Source organism: Astatotilapia calliptera, chromosome 18, assembly GCF_900246225.1.
Source record: "Astatotilapia calliptera chromosome 18, fAstCal1.2, whole genome shotgun sequence".
Taxonomy (NCBI): domain Eukaryota; kingdom Metazoa; phylum Chordata; class Actinopteri; order Cichliformes; family Cichlidae; genus Astatotilapia; species Astatotilapia calliptera.
In genome coordinates this window covers 27,953,736-27,967,372 of record NC_039319.1, presented here as the reverse complement: position 1 = coordinate 27,967,372, position 13,637 = coordinate 27,953,736, and the positions used below count along the sequence as shown (strand labels likewise).

The 13,637-nt window shown below is 43.2% G+C and overlaps 1 protein-coding gene across 1 annotated transcript in view; it reads right to left on the bottom strand.

The window, feature by feature from the left end:
* cdh24b (cadherin 24, type 2b) overlaps positions 1-13,637 on the bottom strand; it is a 156,230-nt gene that overhangs the window by 100,794 nt on the left and 41,799 nt on the right. The window lies entirely within an intron of this gene.

The window sequence follows — 13,637 nt, the reverse complement described above, 5'->3', positions numbered from 1 at the left end:
CAGCTATGACATGAAGTTAGATTCATGTTATATTAAAGTGTGATTAATTACCCTGATTGATACTGTCTTTTGATCAGTCAGTTAACATTTCAATTCAGATGCAAGCCGTAGACGTGGATGCACTTTGTTGCATGTCGGGCCCCGAGCGATCTAAAAGGTTGGTAAACATCTGAATCTCAGCATGTCTCTCAAGCACTCAAGCCTCAAATGGAAATCCTACGCCAAATCAAAATGTCAGATATCAATCAGTGTGCTTGTTTAAAGATAAGAGCAGGAGCCCTTCAGTAGTGTTTCAGTAACATCAGCCCACACATCTGACAAGTCAATAATGTGACTATTTCCCAGATTGCATTAACATAAAAACCTTTTTATTGCTACTACGCGTGCAAAGGCAGACGAGCATGTGTACGGTGTAATTCAACTCCAAATGCCAGTGATTCGCTAAAACACTTTCAAGATGTTGGAGAAATCGCGTGAGATAGAATAACGGTCAAAACCAAAGCAGCGGGGAGCGATGTAACATTTTAGTTGCTGGTATGCCGCTCTGACACAGCAATTCAGTCGTGTCAATTCAATAGGCATCTTTGATTAATAAATCCCATAGACTGTAGATAAAAGATCGGCGCAGTTGTGTCACTTTAGCATTATTATTGTTTGATTGTCTTTTTGTTTTGTGTGTGTGTGTGTGTGGGGGGGGGGGGGGGGGGGTATTAGTTATTAGCCAATGTTAGGAAGATTAGCAAGCTGGATCCATAAATCCATATTTGATTCACACAAACACAAACAAATTATTAAAACACTTCTAAATATTCGACTTTCTCTAACCAATAATTGGAGCTAAAACTTCTATCACTTTATAACTGGATTAATTATACATTAACAATAACAGACAAAGAGGCATAAACAGAGCGAATTGGTCCAACTCGGACATTAAAGACAGGGCTACAAAGACCAAGACTGCATTAAAGAATGGACGTTTGAACATGTGAGTCTATGGGGACACCCCACGTGGACATCACGGCCACATTTCACGGCTTCTTGGTAAAATTCTCACATCTTTCAAACACTTGATCCCAAGTTCTTAACATCATTCTCGAGGTCATTTTCTTTCTTCGGGATCATGGAAGACAAACTACAACAATTTTAAATCATGAATAGTAATCTCAGTAAACACGGAACAGACTGCGGAAAGCGTGTCCTTTGCAGTGATGTTGTCCTGTGGGCTAATCCAGCAAATGCTACAAAACTGCATTTAAAGCTTACACATGCTGTGTATGCTGTGTGTTGTGGATTAAGCAGTGGCAGTTTTCTCTTGCCCTGTGCAGTGTGTTGTGGTGTGTCTGCGTGTATGACACTTGCTCCGCTGTGGCACAGACAGACCCTGTCAGCACATTCACTGGGGCATGACTGAAGTTGGGATGTTCCTCCTGGAATAGTTTTCACCCTTTTCCTCTCTCATCTTCCTCTCAGCTTCCTGTCTCCCAGCACTCTCTTTCTCTAAGTAAACCTTTTTGATGAACTGTAGAGAGCACCCTCCCCCCCATCCCCCACCCACCCACCCACCCAGTCCTCTGCTTTTTTCCCACCTCTCCCACTCGCCACCTGTCTCTTCTACGGCCTATCTGTAAATCTCCCTCTATCCACTCTCTTAACCTGCTATTGTTTTAGTATCCCGTCCTCTCCTCGCTCCCTTCCATCATCTCCTCCTCTCTCTCATTTGTGTCAATCACAGTGCTGTCACTGTGTCCCTCACCCTCACTGCACTCAGGCTTCAATCATTCAGCCAATCTCATTCTTGGGCCTTGCAACATTGGAAGTGACAGGTGTCTCGCCGGATACCATGTTGATGACAGGCTACAACACCGTAATTGTGCATATAAATCCTGTCAACAAATTATCAAATGCAGCGAATAATATACATCCCGCACTTACACAAAGTAGCTGCAAAATGCTGGGGGGATTTTTACAGAATAATTCATATATAAAGCGCTCGTTACCAAGGATGCGAGGCCGGGTATGGCCGAGCGTTATCTCAAATGTACAGCATGAGGAGGTGATCAGGGGTGAATTCAATGACAGAGCTCCGCTTCTCCCGGAGGAACTTATCAGCTGGGAGTTTGATGGCCAGGCAATCATTGCCACGGGCACCTTGTTAACAAGCCCGGGGCAGGTGGCGGGATGAGGGGCAGAATATCAACATGGCGCTCGCCAGCTGAGCACAGATTTAAAACATTTTCGCGTGGGAGGTTCTGTCAATGTGACGTTTTCCTTTGAAGCACCACTTTCATTCTTTCATTCTTTTATCTTTTTACAGCATTTTCAGAAGGAGAGAATTCCCCAGAACCGAGTCGACGCACTGATATAATGTATTGATCTATGTCACAGCCTTTCACATTGTGCTGAGCACCTTGGGGAGAGCTTCTGTTATGCCATTAACCTGGGTGTATCAGCCTGTGCAGCTGTAAGTAAGGATAATTGGGTGCTGCAGTTTGAATCACAAGGGAGCTCATATTTCCTCATTAGAGTTTTATAATGTAATATGGCGAAACTGCTGTTTTCATCCTTGTGAAACCAGCATGGATCAGGACGGGGATTTCAACCATAGCCTCTACTAGGATTTCAGGAGTAAATAAGGATGATAAGGTCATACTGCTCGCTGCTTCAGGGAGCTCTGGCTTCCTAATTAGAGTTTTAGAAAATATATAGTTGAGGTACATTCTCAGAGTTTCCAACTGTACTGTATTCCTGCAGCAAGTTTCTCAGTGAACTGATTAATTGAGGCCATAAATATCTTAATTATTTTCCCTCTACTGGTCCCAGCCCACCTAAAACTCCAATGATCTTTTAGTTCGTTAGTATTGGAGGCAGATTCTTGCCATCGATTGCAAGCTGTCACCAACTTAACAAGACTGAAAATTTTAATTACAATTCCCCCTCTTGCTTTCTGTCTATCCTCTTTTTCTCCCAGTAGCCCCTGGAGAGGTAGAACACCACCACAGGAGCAACACGGCCATCCAAGCCTTCTCCACAACCATGAGCAAACCCAGACATGCCAAGCCCTATTGACTAAACATTCTTTTTAAAAAACTTACTCATTTACATGCACGCACAAACCTCACAAAGCCTTATTCATCCACACTGAATTCTCCCTGAAAACACAGTATATATCTGGGCAAGTGTGAAAAATAAAGAAAGCTCTGGGGACTCCCTGTCTGGACACAATAAAGTCAAAGAGAAGAAAGGGAGCGCTCTTTCACCAGGAGGGAAGAGAAAACGCACCCATCCCCAAAAGAATTATGCATAGAGTAACAAAGGCTAACTCTAGGGGGAGGAGGGCAAAAATGAAGGAAAAATAGGAATGTTTGGTGGAATGGTGGAGCGCGTGTAAGCATCTGCGTGAGAAGAGGATGCGAGGTGCTGATGGGTGGCTGCTGCAGGGAAGCGGGGCCCTCCTTGGAAGACCAACCAGGTAGTTTTGAAGTGCAAAGCGCCATAAAGCAGCTCTGTCCTCGCCTTGAGCTTTGGCAGATAAAAGCAGACCTGTCAGAGTGTGAGGAGGTGAAAAGCAACAGAAGCTTTCATCTGTTAATGTATGAATATCTTTTTCGCTTGTGTCCCCAGCCTTGTCTCTATCGCACCCTTACTGATATACTGACAGCAGGTGCTAACCTCTCATGGGGGGTGTACAGCACGAGCCTACGGACACAAAAACGCTCCAGAGGCTATTTTATGGAGTGCAAAGAGGGAAACAAGTGCAAGGCAAACAATGTGACAACCCTATTTTTTTGTTTTCTTTTTGTTCCTTTTTTTGCAATAAAAAGCAATGCTATGAATTTACAGTTTTGCATGGCTTCAAGAGCTGTGAAATTCAGTCCACTTAGGGGTGGCTGTTTGCCTGTTGGTGAGATTAAGACTAAAAATACTCAGTATAAGAGAGCGGCAGCAGGGGTTTTTGGATTTGCTAGGCTTTCAGCTAGATCAATGGGGTTACAATGAAAGGCAAGAGTCAGAGCTTGTAGAACATAAAGCAAGAATGCGGCTATTTAAAATACAGAACATGCAGCGAAAACAGCAAACACGAGACGTGAGCGTTCGCTCGTGTTGAATTATCTTTACAATAATGCACAGAAACGTCTGGAAGCAGCTTCTCATAAATCCATCTGTGATTCGTGCTTAGTAACTGGGTCCACTTGTCACCTTGGCACTTTGTATGTCGCTGTTCTCGCTTGCACACACTTGTTCCCTGAGAAGGCAAATACGAAAAGCACAATTCTAACCTGTAATCCAGGAGCGGTGTGCAAACCAAATACTGTATTTGCACAGTGTACCAATTCAGGAGGTGGAGAACACAAAAAGAAATTTGTTTTCACAGGAGGTAGAGAAACTCCACCCCCACCCCACCTCCAAAAAAAAAACAACAAAAAGAAAATAATTAAAGATCCAAACTGCTGCTGCATTACAGGTAAGTATTGTACTGCAGTCTTGTGCTGAGAAGGAGCTGACATTAAGAGCACTGAGGTCAGCTACCACCTAAATCCAAGCTGCTGAATGCCTGCCCTATTATGACACAAGAGTAAAAAGCCAGTTACACCAGCCCAGCATCCTATTTGGTCATTTAGCAAAACGCAGCTGGAAGTCCGTTTTGTAATTGTGTTTTGTGTAAGAATGCAACTTAAAAGCTGCCCCTTTTTCTCAAGTAATATTTTTCCACACGCTCCACATAGAGTGGGGGAAATAATTATTTGATCTCCTGCTGAAGTTTCCTCACTTACAAAGAAATGAACCATCTCTAATTTTTTATGGTTGTTTTCTTTTAATGGAGAAAGACTGAATAACAACCAAAAACATAGAAAAAAAAACATATTACATAAAAGTTATGAATTGATTTACATGTGGTGAAATTAATATTTGTTCCTCTACAGCCCAGCCAGAACTCTGGCTCTCACAGATTGGCTGTCAATCAATCAATTACAGATAATCCTGATCTCAACATCTTATGCGTATAAAGCACACGTCCACAGAATCAGATTTGTCCATACTAATCTGTACACCACCATGGCAAGACTAAAGAGCTGCCAAAGGACATCCGGGAAAAGATTGTACCTGCACGAGGCTGGAATGGACTACACGAGGATTCCCGATGTATAAAATGGCCAAATAGCTGCCTGTTGCCTGGTGCTCCATGTGGATCAGGTCAGAAATACACACGAGGAACTTGTTTCTTCAGAGAAAACAGTTGAGACCATAGTCACCAAGAACACCATTGGTAACACACTACACTGTAAGGCAGGGGTGGGGAACTCCAGGCCTCAAGGGCCGGTGTCCTGCAGGTTTTAGATCTCACCCTGGGTCAACATTCATTACCAGGCCTCTGGAGAACTTCAAGACATATTGAGGAGGTCATTTGAATCAGCTGTGTTGGATCAAGAACACATCTAAAACCTGCAGGACACCGGCCCTCGAGGCCTGGAGTTCCCTGCCCCTGCTGTAAGGGGTTGAAATCTTGCGGTGCCCAGAAGGTCCCCCGTGTCAAGGACATCCATGTATCGGCTCGTCTTAAGTTCGCCACTGAACATGTAAATGATCCACAGAAGGCTCGGGAGAAAGTGCTGTGGACAGATGAAATTAAAATTGTTTTCTTTGGCAGCGATGTGGCCCGCTGTGTTTGAAGGAAGAGAAAAGTTGAGTATGACCTAAAGAAGGACAGAGGTGGAAACATTATTCTTTGTGGCACAGGGTACAGGAAATCTTTGAACCTCCATCTTTCAGACAGAACACTGATGTGGATTGTGGATGGAGCTTCCAGCATGACAATGACCCAAAACATACCGCCAAGTCAAGAAAGGAATGGCCAAAGAAGAAGCACATTAAAGTCATGGAGTCTGTCTCCAGACCTCAGTCCTATAGAAAATCTGTGGAGGGATCTGAAGCTTTGAGTTGTCAAAGGATTTAGAGTAAAGAGAAGTGGGCTAAAATCCCTCCTGAGATGTGTGCAAACTTGGTGACCAATTACAAAAAACATCTTACTGCTGTGCTTTCCAACAAGGGTTGAAAAATAGTGCCAAAGTAAATGTTATACCCACATCAGGAAACTTTATCTAGCTGCCCTGGAAGTCTTTTTTTCTCCATCAGATCACAGTGATGTTGGGTTAGGGAAACACCACTGTTGTTTCAGAAGTGGGAGTTTTGCTGTTTTGCTGGAATAAGTTTGATTTTAAACCCCCACACATGAACTGTAAAGCAATTTTACTCCAAACTGCAACTTTCATCATGTGATGCGCACAAGTATTTCATATATAATTAATCATTGCAAAAATAGCAGCTGCAAAATGATCTTTCATGCTCTGTGGAACCAAAAACAAGGAAGTGAGAGGAATCCAGGGTAAGCTTTAGCAACTTTAATAGGATTGTATGGAGCAGCATCTTTAGACATATATTATTCAATTTTCATCCTTTACATCTGCATTTAATTTAGCTATACAACAGTTAAGGCAGCCGGCATCTTTGTGCGAATATTCAATATTCTCTACACAAATACTGCAACCAGTTTCAATTTAGAGATGTAAATATTTACACGGGTACAAACAGATCGAGCTCTACTGAGCACAGAAAATGTGAGGCCCGCTGCTGCTATTGCTGCTGCTGCTTTATCTTAAGCTACAGTATATAAACTGTGAGAGGTGCAATAAAGATCAAATAAATCTTGACAGGAGACAGTCCAGAGAATCACAGTGCCAGGAGACGTGCCAGTAGGGTCATGACAGGGACAACATTTGTGGCCTATATTTTACTGCTTTGGCAATGGTTCAAGTAGTTCTAAGTCTGATTTGTCTGGCCATAAGGTAAAGTGCTGGCTAAGAGCTTGTGGATATACCAACAGTGACAGCACTGACCCACTGAAGGACTCTGATTTACTGCTAAATTCTGCTCACCGTTCAGGCCTTTTAAAACTATAAATTATGCATAAAAAGCAGACTGTGTGCATTATTGCTAAAAAGGCCAAAATTAACACTGTGCCAAATGCTTTATTTTATTCGCGTCTCTCCCAGCTCTTTGAAAAACGTTGACACCCATCCATTCCATACCCCCACACCCCACCCGACCCCACCACTCTATGGCCTTAATGCGGACGTACTTGTGACTGTCATGTCTAGATTCTGCATGTGCATACTACTGCATACTTCCTAATGCTTCCTCTGTGTGTGTGTGCATGTTAGGTGTTTTATAATTCATCTAAAGTTAGCTGGTAAAGTTAGTTAGTGACAATTATTTTCTGGTTTATGAATCAGCACCAAAGTAAAACCTTAACTAACATATTCAGCTCTTGTCAGGGTGGCTGATACTGCTGTCCGCATCATATGGCTGCAACAAATTATTATTGTGTCACTGGACTATAACAGCATCTGACATCTACCTTTAGGCCTTTCCGCTGTTTCGCTGCTGAGTAGTTGAAGGTGCAGATCAGCTCCAATGATCTTCATGCACAAAGGTCAGGGGATGTTTTGGGTGTGTGTGTGTGTGTGTGTGTGTGTGTGTGTGTGTGTGTGTGTGTGTGTGTGTGTGTGTGTGTGTGTGTGTGTGTGTCAGGCAGCTCATCTGACTTCAGCCAATCTCTCTTTAGGTTGGTGCTCTGTCTGCGTCTTCTGAATGGTGAGTCATCAGCTGCCAAAGCAGTTACCAAAATTACACCTGATGCCTATCAGCCCTGTCTCTCGTCCTCTTCTGCCTGACTGCATGCGCAACATCAAAAAGCTATCTGATCCTTTCAACACACTGGCACTGACATTTCAGCAGAAGTCCTCGGGAATTGCAGATGGACTTTATCTCCCCAAAGTTGCGTGCATGTGCAAACAGTATGTGCATTAAGGTGTGTGTGTGTGTGTGTGTGTGTGTGTGTGTGTGTGTGTGTGTGTGTGTGTGTGTGGGTGTGTGTGTGTGTGTGGGTGTGTGTGTGTGTGTGTGTGTGTGTGTGCGTGTGAGAATTTTGAAAAAAGCGACACGTTTGCAGGCTTTTAGAGAAAAAGGTGGATGAAAATTACCCACTGAAAGAGCTGATTTGCATTGACTCTGTTTATTCCCACCTGTCATCTTTGTGAGCTGCAGAGCATGATAGCTTAGGTCAATAAAGGTAGTCATCATTAGAAACGTAGCTGCTTCACTGCAAAGTGCTTGAAGACGTTTACGGCCAGGTTTAATTCACAACATCTTTTTCTCATTCCGTCTGCCGTTCGCCTTTCAAGGGTGTTCCTTTCAGAAGGCTTAGAGGTTGGACAAGGCAGCGTAGAGGACACAGTAAGGTGGGAGAGGGTCGTTTCAGAGATTAATAAGCACAACACGTGCAAGGTTGTCTGTGATTATATGTGATGCATTGGAAAGGTGATGGCACATTTTAGAAGAGCACCAAGGCTACCGACCAATGAGGCGAGTGAATAATGACACTCCATCTTCCACCTTAATCGGCACAAATCTCTTTTCAGCTTACAGTTAAAGATCGTTTTCATGTTTATCTCCCACCCAGGCGGGGAGAGAGTGAAAAGAGGAAAGATCGAGCAGCCTTACTTTTAATGTCCTCTGATGCAATCAATAAGCTTCTGCTGCGCACTGAAAATTTTTTCTTTGAGTGTGTTCTCCACAGGTGTTCAGGGTTTTGGCTTCCACTAATATTCTCTGGTGGGGCTTGCTGGAGAAACAGGTGTGTAATATTTTGATGATGAAAGAGTGTTTGTTCAGTTTGTAATGGCCCCTCTGGGATGATTCTCAATCACAGAACATGTTTGCTTTAGATTTCGTGTTAATGCCTACATGCTGTGGGGTTTTTGGGGGGAAGGTGGTATAGTTCTGAAATTTATACTTTGACTGACTACAAATGAATATCTGTTTGCAGCTGCAAATATGTAAAAAGTCTAGAGCCACAGTAATTCCGTGCTTAAGGCATCACAACGCTTTAGTGCTTATTAGCTTGTCAACCAGTGTCTGAAAGCACCCACACTTTTTAACACTGGAATTTTGGGTGGGTTGTAAATGATATTTTTTTTTGTTTGCAAACTGACAAAAACGTCCCCTTCATGTAGCACATATTTGTTACTTAGCACTTAACACTAAGTATAGCTGACACTAATAGGAATAATTATTTCTGCAGGTTTAGTCATGGACAGATTAGAATTTCCACTAAATTCTATGTGCAGAACATAAATGTCAATGCCAAATTTGAAAGCAGTTCATTCAATAGAGGGTAAATATGTCAACCTGCAGCTGGTAATATAGTAAATTCTACCATATCATAAAAATATGTCGATATTGCTGCAGCCTTTGTTATTATGTTATAGTTACATCAGTCGCATTTGAGCAGGCTGTGGTTGCCACTATCTCTGGCAGATAGTAATGTGGAGCCAATTTGGAAAGAGCCACAAACACTGCACAAAATGTGATCATGAAATCATCATCTATCAGTGACCTGGAAAAGAAATCACATTTATTAAATTATTTATAAAAAATTAACTTATGGTAAATCGATCAGTTTAAAGAACCAGAAGTTTGGGCCCAGAAATCCAAGAATACACTGAAAGCTCGAGTGTTCCCAAAGGATAAACCATCAGATGAAACTCAGTGGGGAAATCACTAGGACAGGTGTTCTGCTCCAAAAGTCAATGCACGCCATGAAAGTCAATGGTTCATTCTCAGGAGGCAATGTATGTCTATTCCAATTTTCATGCTTATTCATCAGTTACTTGTCAAAATACGTTATTGTGGAGGCAAACATACAGACTACACCCCTCGAGAAGTAACTGACAGCAGCAGTGACCTCCAGTACGGGAACTGGGGAAAACTTGAGATATCTCAAATGTGTTTTGATGCATTTACTGTGACTGAAATGTGAGTCCCAAATAGCCGAGATGTAATGACACTGCTGCCTGTGACTGCCACATCCAACTATCATTTTTACGGATATCCCTGGTTCCAACTTTAAGACCCTGGAAGCACCTGTCCCGGATTGACCGCTTTACCAAATCAACAACACAACGTGGTACTAATCTTTCTGATATCTATTCAGCACCGACTTGTATCTGCATTTTGTCAGAACCATCTATCCCAAGGATGTTGTTGTGTCCTGCTCCCTTATCGTAGCCTGCTGCATTCACGCCTCGGCTCCGCTGGTTGAACAGGCCTGGAAGCTTGTTCTGTCACAGCTTCTAATCCTCCCTCGTTGAAGTCAATAAGTCCCAGCCTCATTAGCATATATCTCCCTCCCCTCCTCTCCGTGTATGACTTTCATGCTCCCTAGGTCTTTTCCTGCTATATTTTTGTAATTCTAATGACATCGAGCCAATCTCAGATTCATTTCGCTTTTGTCGCTCTCCATTTGGGTCAGTTCGCTGTTGTGTTTACTTTCGAGCGGCTCAGGGAGACAAAGCAGATTGCGACACGTTTAAGTCGGTATCTCTGGCAGGTTATAATGCGGGGCCACCTTGGGTGAGGATCGGATAAAGGATGTGAAAATTAAAACTGCAGAGTGCTTTGTGCAGCAAGATGTTGCACAGCATCCAGCGAAGCATCAGCGATGCGGCGGTTGTTTCGCTCTCCTGCAAGGCAGTCGTCAGCCTCTGCTATGTGGGCACACTAACCCCTTTTTACTTTCCAATATTTGTGGCAGCATTGTATTTATTGGGACCTTTCTCTGTGCTAGTTCAAAGAAGTACAACAAGGCTGTGGGTGTATGTTGAGGGAAGATTTCCAAGCTGCGTTTGCCCGTTTCAGTGGTGTGTAGCAGGGCGATGGAGGAGATCAAAGTTTGGCAGAGTTGTATTTTCAGGGCGATTTTTTCCCTGCGGGGCGCATTCATGCTGTGTAATGTTTGGAATGATGTTCTGGCATCATTCCAGCACAGCAACTATAAATTCTGTTTAAGATGTGAGGGGCAGATCTCTCTCAAACACACACGAGACACATGCAAGGAAAAATATTTTTTCAAATGCATAAGATCACCTCCTACCAATCCCAGCTTCAAAGAGGAACAAAGCTATGAGCCTTTTGTCACATTCCAAGGTCACTTCTGCCTCAGGATAGGTGCAGTAACAATCACACCTCCAGTGCGTGAGGGCACAGAGGTGAGAATCAAGGTCACTCCTAAGCTGTTCCCTGGAAATCCCACAGTGCATCAAGGATGCTCAATCAGTCCTCAGAGATAGCAGCCATCAGGCAGCAAAGATCGCAGGGGAGGAAGGAGCCTCATGGCCCTCCTCCACCCTCTGCTTTTGTTTCTAATATGAAGCAAGGATAGGAGGGCCTACTGCATTTAGAAAAGCCTTGTGTTTCTTCCATAAAACCGCATCTATGGCCGTGGAGAAGCTTACACTGTAATCCTGCATGACGGATTGAGTCTGCCACTGCAGCACTCTCCCTCTCTTTTCCCCTCTCTTTCCTTGCTTCCTCATTTCCTACAGAAAACTTCTGTGGCAGCAGGCATGTGTTCCAGCATGAGGACACACACATTTGTCAACCACAACATAAGATATATACACACACACACACACACACACACATTTATATATATGCGCGTGCGTGCATGTGTGCAAGCACATATACATCCACGCACCTGTGTCTACCCGTGTGTTATGCATTCGCCCCATCACCCCTTTCCTCCTGAAAACATGCATGGCAGCCTATAGCTGTTCAAATTTTTGCACCAACAGTCAAGAGAGAGAATAAATAGATGTCAGTGGCAGGGAATGGAAAATAGGCTTCCCTTTTTGCAAGTAAAAGAGAACAGAGTGTAAAAGATACCGCCACACAGACCGGCTCAGTACAGGAGAATGAATCCCAATGGGAAGACTCAGTGAACGCGAATGCTGGAGAGGTATATAGATGACCTGGATTTTGCATCTACACTCCCATGACATGAATTAGAACACACTCCTAGAAACGGACTCGGCTATAAAGACATTTATAATATCAGGGATCACGACTGTTAGGACCCCTCTGAGCCTGATTTGCTTCCGTCTTTATCTATCGGTTCTCTTGTCACTCTGGCTTTTTGTCTTTCTCTCTTCCCCAGCTCATTCACTTTGTATGTTGTTTTTTTACCTCTTATTATGTTTCATAATCTCCCCGTCTCACACACTCTTTTTCTGTCGCTCTCTCTCTCTCTGGGTATTAGGCATTCAAAGATCTTTCTGTGGCATGTGGTAGAAGTTATCACCCCATCTTTCTCCCTACCTCACTCTATCTCTCTAATCTTCCTTAATCTTCCAGCCCAGAGTGAAGTGAGAATTAGTTTCTCACTCTCCCTCATCAATCTCTTGCACCTCCCTCTTCTTCAGCTTCCACCTCCTTTCTCTCTTATTTCTCTCTTTCTTTCTCTCTCTCCTTCTCTCCTCCCAGACTCTCCTCTGGATCATCCTCACCAGCTGCTTTCTTAATCCTCCTTGCTCAGTTTGTCTCCCTTCTTTTCCCTCATCTCTCCTCTTATTCTGCTTCATGTCATCAACAGAACTGCAGAGGTCATTTCTGCTTCGCCCTCACAGCTCTCCCTCCATCTCCTTCTCTTTCCATTTCCACCTCTCACACTCAGATATTTTTTTCTCGCTCTCTCTTCAAAGGGCTCTTGGGACTTTTGCATTCAACCCAGCCCGTTAACCCTGAGCAGTGTCCTTACCTGCTCGCCGCACTCCGTGGGTACAAACTCACCATAACACTTCCAGTCTGACACATCCAAACACTTCAAGAAATCGGTAAGCACATTAAAAAAAGAAACACAGCCTCATGAAAGGATTACACCTAAATGTGCATTTTTGCACCTTGTTTTTCAAAAGCAGTTTTCAAATTTTTACCTTTTCAGAGTTTGCGATTTGATGACTTTTGCTAGTTGTACTGGATTACACTCATTCTCCCTCTCTGCCCTTCAGGGTTCTGAAAGCACTTATCACAACCATCAACAGAATCAAAAGTGTAGACTGTTGGCTGGCCAAAGCACCACAGAGAGGAATTAATAAATTGAAAAGCTAAAGTGGAAACCCTGACCTCTGACTCAACACCTCGAAAATACATAAAGAAAATAATAAAATAATGCTATTTTCATCTCAGCTTCTTTTGGTCAAATGCAGCACAAAAGCATGTTATGATAGGAAATATATTATGTTCGTGGTGGTGTGTGTGTGTGTGTGTGTGTGTGTGTGTGTGTGGTGTGTGTGGGGGGGTGCACTTGTCTTGTCCAATGCACACCTGATGGTTATTTTCAACTTCAAAACCCCAGCGTAGCATTTGAGTTAAAAGCACAGGCTGAGCTGAGGAGAAGTACAGCAACAAACGCAATGCATGAGCAACCAGCAGTATAATTAGGTGCACTTTTAAAAATCCAAATATGTTCCTTTTTGTCCAAGTTGTGCCAATAAAAGTCATTTGTGACTCAGAGAAAAAAAAAAAGAAAATCTCCCCCACTTAATTAGCAAAAGCCTTGGCCACAAGCGCTACGATGGGAAAATAACATCCCTGCGCACTAAATGCTCTTCATGTTGGATCTCTGCAGTTTTCCAGTCTTCTAGATTTCACTGTTAACTACACTGCTACACTTAACAACTACAAAGGCCATGTTCAGCTAAATATACAGTTGACTAACTCACTTTGTTTCAAAGAAGTGTCGC